An 8,402-nucleotide genomic window follows, 5' to 3' on the forward strand; every position below is an offset into this window, starting at 1 on the left:
TTTTTTTTTTAATTTTTTTGAGACAGTCTTGCTCTGTCACCAGGCTGTAGTACGGTGGCATGATCTCAGCTCACTGTAACCTCTGCCTCCTGGGTTCAAGTGATTCTCCTGCCTCAGCTTCCTGAGTAGCTGGGACTACAAGTGTGTGCCACCACGCCCAGCTAATTTTTGTATTTTTAGTAGAGACAGGGTTTCACTATGTTGGCAGGATGGTCTTAATCTCTTGACCTCGTGATCCGTCCACCTTGGCCTCCCAAATGCTGGGATTACAGGGGTGAGCCACCGCACCCAGCCTTCCAGTGTCTTCTTAACTAACTCTGGCACACAGCAGCGTGAGGGGCCTCAGTTGGCACAGCTGGGAGGGGCATGAGTCCCTTTCAGCAGCTGCAGCCTGGGCCTCCCTCTGTGGCATGGCCACTGCCAGGTTTCCCGGCCACTGCCAGGTTGCCCACGGGTCTGTCATGTGTGCTACCTTTTCAGAATGCAAATCCAACTCCTGTGTATGAATGAATGTGCCTCACTGTGCTGGTCTAGGCCTGATGGTCCAAGCCCCGACTCTGCACTGGCCCCTGTACCCGCTGCTCCCACCCGGGTTCCCAGGGGTGTTCCAGTGGGGGACACAACCTGTGGGCGACGCAACCTGTGGGCTACTCGCTGGGCATCAGGTCCAGATCCCAGAGGCAGGTCCAGTGGCTGTGCCCCAGGCCTCCTTCCCCACCACAGGCCAGGCTCAGCACCAAACTTCCTAGGGAAAGAATTTGGAATTGAAAAAGTAGCAAAATCAGAACTTCGTGGGACTTTTCTTATGCTTATTTTGCAGTTTGGTATTGTTTGTAATTACATATTTTTTTATTATTGTTTGTAATTATAATATTTCAGTATTTTGAGATACCAGCGAGCTTAATCAGGCTGAAATAATTCTCAGAATTCGCTTTCTAAGGGCTGCAAACACAAGAGGCCTTTGAAAAAGGATCCTTTTCAAAAGAACGTTCTCACAATAAAAGTTCCTGGCCCAGTTGTGTCTTCTGTGTATCAACACTTCTCTTCCTCTTCTGGAACCTTCTCTCCTTCCTTTCTCCCTTTTCCAGCCAGGCCTTGAAGTCAATCCAGACTTTGGCTTCAGGGAATTCAGAGCCAAGGAAGTGGGGACAAGTGTCTCCTGTTGCCCAGCTTCAGATCTCTGCAATCGGCCTCCAAAGCACTGCCAGTCTTCACCTTTCCCTGGCTTTCCAGCCCACACAGTAAGGGCAGCCCCTCAGCCTGGCAGACAAAACCCTCAGAGACCTGGCCGCCTCCCCTGGGCAGCCACTGCCCCTGCCACAGGTTTTAGTCCAGCAATACCATACTGCTTCCTGCCTGCCCCCGAAGGGCCTATTCTCTTAAGTGTAAGTGTCTGGAATTCTCCCTGCACCCTCCATGTCCTGGCAAACCCATGCCCATCCTTAGGTCTCAACCCCACAGCCTTTTCCACCAGCTCTTCTCTGACCTCTCTCTCCTATACGGCCATGTACCTTGTCTTGGGAGTCTGGCCCTCTGGCCAGAGGACGACTGGCATCTGCTTCTAGCACAGCCAATCCTATGGATTGTCCTGGAGTGAAAAGCAATGAGTGGGGCCAGTCAGACCTGTGTATTCATCTGTTCATCCACTCTCTTCAGAATTTGAACCAGGGAATCAAGCAGGTGGTAACAGCAGCCAGAACGAGGAGGTCATTGGTTAAAGGCCACATGGCATGTGAAACCCATGTAGTTGAGTGGATTTATGGGGCAGAGGCTCTCAGACCATAGGGTATGTAAAAGCATGAGAGTGCATTGGTTTTCTATTGCTGCCATAACAAATCACCACAAAAGTAGCTGCTTAAAACACAAATTTCTTATCTTACAGTTCTGTAGGTCAGAAGTCCAACATGGGTCTCACTGGGCTAAAATCAAGGTGTTGACAGGGCTCTGTTCTCTTCTAAAGGCTCCAGGGAGAAGCCATTTCCTTGCCCTTTTTGGTTTCTGGAGGTTGCCCCTGTTCCTTGGCTTGTGGCCCCTTCCTCCACCTTCAGTGCCAGCAGCATCATATCTGACCCTTCTTCCATCATCACATCTCTTTCTGACCCAAGGAAAGGTTCTCTGCTGCTGAGAACTTGTGTGATTAGACTGGGCCCACCCAGATAATCCAGGATCATCTCTCCATCTGAAAGGCCCTTTTGCCAACTACAGTAACATAGCCACAAGGTTCCAGGGATTAGGATGTGGACATCTTTGGGGACCATTATTCTGTCTAGTAAAAGGAGCTTTCTAGAATGAAGATTTCCAGGCCCAGAATGCAAGGGTCCTCATCTAGGAGGTTTTCCTGGGATGGGCCAGCAATACAAATAGCTCTGAAGCAGCTGCTCTGCAGATTGTCCTTAGAAAAATGCTACTACACAAAAGTCAAAGGACCTGAGTGGGCTGGTGACGCAGGAACAGTGAAGCAGGCACACTTAGCCACCGTAGGCTCCTCCTGGGGTCATCGATCCTGAAGCGTGGTGTTCATGAGGTCTTCAGAATGGCCCAGGTCATCCCAGGTCTGGAGAAGCGGGGTGCACATTGGCCCCTGTCCTCGGCTGCCTGTGAGAGCTCTGCCTTGCGGGGGAGGCTCAAAAATCCCCCATCAGCTGAGTTCCATGAATGCCTGCAATGGAGCAGCTCACCCCTCCACTGGAACAGAGCAGATCTGGGGAAAGTAATAGTCTTTTCACCGTGGTGTTCCCAGGGCCTGGGCATAAGGGGGCACAATAAATATTTGCTAAATGAAAACATGAATGATTTAACAGCTGTAAGTATGAAAAGGGTGATGGAAGAGGCACAAGTCCCCCTTCCTGGTAGTGGTTCAGTTTCATCCAGAGGGCTGGGGCCTTTGGGGCCTAAAAGAGGAATGGGGTTGGAGCAGCAAAGGGATTCCAGGGAGTGGGGCAGCGTAAGCAAGAACACAGAGTGCACAGCAAGGCCTGGGCAGGTAGGGAAAGAGCCTGTGGTGTCCTAGGACCTCATCTGCCCCATGCTTTAGGAAGAAGCCTCTGGTAGCTCTGCATTAGAGGAACATGAAAACGGAGGAGATCCTCGAGGGTACGGGGAACAGCATAGGCATGGGCCGGTCAGAGCAGTGGTGGAGTGAAGAGATGACATGGCAAGAGGGAGAAGCACAAGACTGTGTAACCTACTGTGCAATAAGCAAGAGAAAGGGCACAGAGATGGTAACAACTCTGGCAGGTGCAGTGGGGCCACGGTTGGGAAGTAGTGGGTAGAACTGTGGCTCTCGGCAATGCAAACAGCTTTGGTGGCAGCCACAGAATTATTTCCACTCAGTGGTCTTGACTCCTGTGCAAACACAGGTCTGGCTTATCTAGCAGTCCCTTCAAGTTAAATGAAGTCTTTGTGGCACCAGACAGGGCGTGGCTACAGGGAGGGCCCAGGCAGTCAGGGCCAAGTACAGCTTCATGGAGATTCCTACAGCACAGAACAGCTAATTCCTATGTCCCAAGCATGGGATGGAGGCATGAGGTATCCAGCAGGGTAGGAACCGGGAATATCTGAGCAGATGTGGATCCCCTCTCCGCTTAACATGTTGGAATATATAAGCTCCCCAGAACTGTAAAGGACTCTCCTCTGGAGAAAGGGGAGTCCTGGAGCTGACTGAGTCAAATTGCATGAGCCTGGTGGAACAGGGGCTCAAAAATCAACACTCACTTGAATGAAGGAAAATAGAGAAGGTCCTATTTCTTTTACTCTTGAGCTGAGGGCTGGGATTCACCACTCCTACACATTTGGAAAAAGCCGGTTCTGTGTTTATGATAGACTTTGCCACGTGAATAGCCTGTTCCAACAGCTCTGGGAAAACCTCTTCTGGTGGGGGCTGTGTGTGGTGGCTTGCACCTGCGATCCCGGCACTATGGGAGGCCAAGGCAGAAGGATCATTTGAGCCCAGGAGTCAGGACCAGCCTAGGCAACATGGCGGGACTCTGACTCTACAGAAAAAAAACAAAATCTTTTCTGGTGGAGTAAGCCTCTCAGATTAGCTTTTACCCCAATAGCCAGGCACACAAAGCTACATTCTGCTGCCTTCTCAGAAGGCTAGTCCCCACAGAAGAAAAGTGCCTCCTAGGTTACCTTTGTGTGGGCCCTACTGAGGCAGAATATGGCCAGATGAAGGGCAGGCATCCCCTAAACATCCCTGAGCATGAGGCTGCCCCAAAGCAGGAACCAGAAACATTGGTACACTCAAAAAAACCCAAAGCCTAATACGCCTCAGTCCACACTACCACTCTTGCTTTGGCTCAGGAGTAGCCCGCAAGAACATTAGCCTACTTAGAAAGATCAAGAACTTCCAAAGTATCTTGTTAAGATACAAAGGACTTCTGAAAGATTTCTGTTGACTTAAAAACAGACATAAATATTTTACTGAACTATGTATTTCTACAGAAACAACTATTACAACAAAATGAGGTAAGATTCACAAAGGTATACAAGTCTTTAAAGGAAAATATTTTTTCCCTTAAATATAAAAAGATCATTTGCCAAATAACATCAAAAAGAAAGCAAAAACTGTTAGAAACAAAAGAAATAGACAGAAATACAATAACAGGAGACTAACATGTCTTTCTTAGTCTTAATGAATCAAGTAAATGAAAATTAAAGGTTCATAATATTATACTTTATAAGGTCAAATGAATATATCTGATTGAATTTTGTTACCTTCAGAGAATATACTTTCTTCTTCAGTTTTCTGGGGATATGTATTAAAACTAAAAATTTATTAGGTCTCAAGAAAACATCCATGATCTCCAAAATGCACAAATTGTACAGGCCATACTCTCTTTGACAAGGCAATAAAACTAGAAGTTTGTAAGAAATGCTAAAAACAACCACAAAATAAAACTACCTGGAAATTTAAAAGTATAACTTCAAAAAACTCCAGTAAAAAATAAAGTCAAATCTGAAATTATAAATTATTTATAACTTAGAACACTAAATATAAATTTAAGGGATAGGGATAAAGATGTATTCAGAGGAAAAGTCATACCTTACAATGTTAGTAACTGTGTCTTTTATTAAGGAAGAAAAAGTTAAAATGGCATGCAACTTAAGAAGGTGGGAAAATAATAAAGGAAAAAGTAGTAAGAACAAAACCAAAAGAATCATGAAATAGTAAAATAGTAAATTAAGATATAAATCTCAGAGTTGGTTATTTGAAAAGATCAGTGAAACAGACTAATTCTGGAAAAACTAATGAGAACAAAAAGGGAAAGCACACACAACATGGGAATGAGGAAGCGAATACTGCAACTCCAGGCCAACAAGTCTGAAAATCAGAACAGAATCACTATTTAGGAAAATGTACTTAATTAAAAAAAATTTTCTTTGAGAAAGGGTCTTGCTCTGTGTCCCAGGCGTGCTCACAGCTCACAGCAGCTTCGGCCTCCCGGGCTCAAGTGATCCTACTGCTTCAGCCTCCTGAGTAGCTGGGACTACAGGCACACACCACCATGCCTAGCTAATTTTTAGTAGAGACAGGGTCTCACTATGTTGCCCAGGCTGATTGCGAACTCCTGGGCTCAAGCGATCCTCCTGCCTTGGCCTCCCGAAGTGCTGGGATTATAGGAATGAGCCACCACGCTTAGCCAGGAAAATTTAAATTGCCAGAAACTTACAGAATAGAAATAAAGTTTGAAGAAACCAATGAGTATGAAAAAAAATTGAAAAAAAGGAAAAAAAACATATTTCCCAAGAGGCACTAGATTTGGACAGTTTTAGACATGTTATAAAAACTTCAATAGAGCAAAAAATTCTAAATATTTAAATGTTTCTAGGGCATAGAAAAACAGCTTCCCAAGTTCTTTTTAATTTTAAGAAGTTAACAAACACCAATAACTGACAAAGCAGAAAAAAAAAAATCACACAACTATTCATCTTATTTAGGTATGAAAAATTCCATAATAAAATGAGAAAACCAAATCCAGAAGAATTTCACAATTTAAAGCTCTTATTTTTTATTATACAAGTAATACACGATCTTTGTAGAAAAATCAGAAAGTACAGATAATAAACACAAAATAAAAATCTATGGACCAACCAATCATAAATAACCACTGTTAACACTGAAAGGAGATGTATATTAAAAGAATAATATACTATGACTATATCAGGTTTTTATAGAAATGCAGAGATGTCTTAACATTAGCTAATCTATTAATGATTCATCTAAAGTCATAATAGAGAAAAGTCAGTTGATATCTTGACAGATGTGGAAAAAAGCCATTAAATAAAACCCCAACATCCATTACTAATAATATTTTCATCAAACTAGAAATAGAGGGCATAACCTTAATGTATAATTCAAATATTAAGATTATTTTACACTAAGAGTCAAATTTATAGTTCTGGAGAAACACTCTTCTAAGTAAAAAAAATATATATAAAATAATGTACAATATCAGCAGAATTATGTAAGTGTTATTTAACATTGTTCTAAAAGTACCGGTCAATGTGATGATTTGAGAAAGTGAAATAAGATTACAAACATGGGAATAAAATTATCAACCTACCCAGAATTATTACCCAACTGAAAAAGGCAAAAGAAATTAACAACAGCAAAACCTTTAGAATAGTTCAGTAACTGGCTAGTTATAAAATAAATAACCAATCGCCAAGTTAAACTATTATACAACCACACACTACTCTCTTATGCAGAGGTAAGAATGAGGTAGATTGATGTGTACTGACTTAGGAAGATCTATTGCAAAGAGAAAAATGCTAAGAGCAGAAGGGTTGTCTCATATGGTCAAAGTGCTAAAACATACTTTAGGAAAAAACTGATGAATATGCATCAACTGTTGACTGTTTTTCTTGGGGGAAAGGGATTTTAATTATGGGGGCTTTAATTTTCTACATATGTTTTAAAATAATGTTTACACTTACATAAGTTTTATTTAATGTTTTAAGTCATAAAAGCAATTGATTTAATTTTCATTTTTTAAAGTAGTGGGAAAAGATCTCATTTACACAATAGTAACCACACTACAAAAATCACCTATACTAGAAAAGATAGGCTGAGAGACATACAACATTATAAATGTACTGAAATGAAAGGTTAAATATTATAAAGATGTTAGTCCTCTTGTGTAAAATATGTAAATTTTACTCAATCCAATTTCTAATTTTTCTAAACATTACAAAATTATCTCAATGTCTTTTGGAAGCTTTTTTTTTTTTTTTTTTTTTTGGGACAGTCTCGCTCCGTCACCCAGGCTGGAGGGTAGTGGTGCTATCTCAGCTCACTGCAACCTCCACCTCCTGGGTTCACTGCCTCAGCCTCCCAAGTAGCTGAGATTACAGGCACCCATCACCACACCCGGCTAATTTTCTTTTGTTACTGTATTTTTAGTAGAGATGGGGTTTTGCCATGTTGTCCAGGCTGGTCTTGAACTCTTGACCTCAGATGATCCATCCACCTTGACCTCCCAAAGTGCCGGGATTACAGGTGTGAGCCACCACGCCCAGCCAGATCAGAGAATTAACTGTTTAGAAAGAAATAATAAAAGTACAAGAATAAGATAGTGGTGGATATTTATACAACCTTGCAATCAGAATTGGAAAGACCTCGCCAGGCTTGGTGGCTCACACCTGTAATCCCAGCACTTTGGGAAGCTGAGGCGTGTGGATTGCCTGAGCTCAGGAGTTGGAGACCAGCCTGGGCAACATGGCGAAACCCATCTCTACTAAAAATACAAAAAGTTACCCGGGCATGGTGGCATGCACTTGTAGTCCCAGCTACTCGGGAGGTTGAGACACGAGAATCGCTTGAACCCGGGAGGCGCAGGTTGCAGTGAGCTGAGCTCACGCCACTGCACTCCAGCCTGGGGGACAGGGTGGACCATCTCAAAAAAAAAAAAAAAGAATTGGAAAGATCTGCATAAGCATGACAGCATAGGTAGTAACCATTAAAAAAAAAAAAGTAACAGATAAACTTGACTAAAAGGTGTTTTTTTTATGTCAAACGTTTTATTTATTTTTTTTGAGACGGAGTCTCGCTCTGTCGCCCAGGCTGGAGTGCAGTGGCCCAATCTCAGCTCACTGCAAGCTCCGCCTCCCAGGCTTACACCATTCTCCTGCCTCAGCCTCCCGAGTAGTTGGGACTACAGGCCTCTGCCACCTCGCCCGGCTAGTTTTTTTTTTTTTTGTATTTTTTAGTAGAGACGGGGTTTCACCAGGTTAGCCAGGATGGTCTCGATCTCCTGACCTCGTGATCCGCCCGTCTCAGCCTCCCAAAGTGCTGGGATTACAGGCTTGAGCCACCGCGCCCGGCAGTGTCAAACGTTTTAAAAAAGCCATACATGCAACTTAAAATCTTGTTTTACAATGTTTATGAAATAAACCTC

The sequence above is a fragment of the Papio anubis genome, chromosome 7 (assembly GCF_008728515.1).
Source record: "Papio anubis isolate 15944 chromosome 7, Panubis1.0, whole genome shotgun sequence".
NCBI lineage: Eukaryota > Metazoa > Chordata > Mammalia > Primates > Cercopithecidae > Papio > Papio anubis.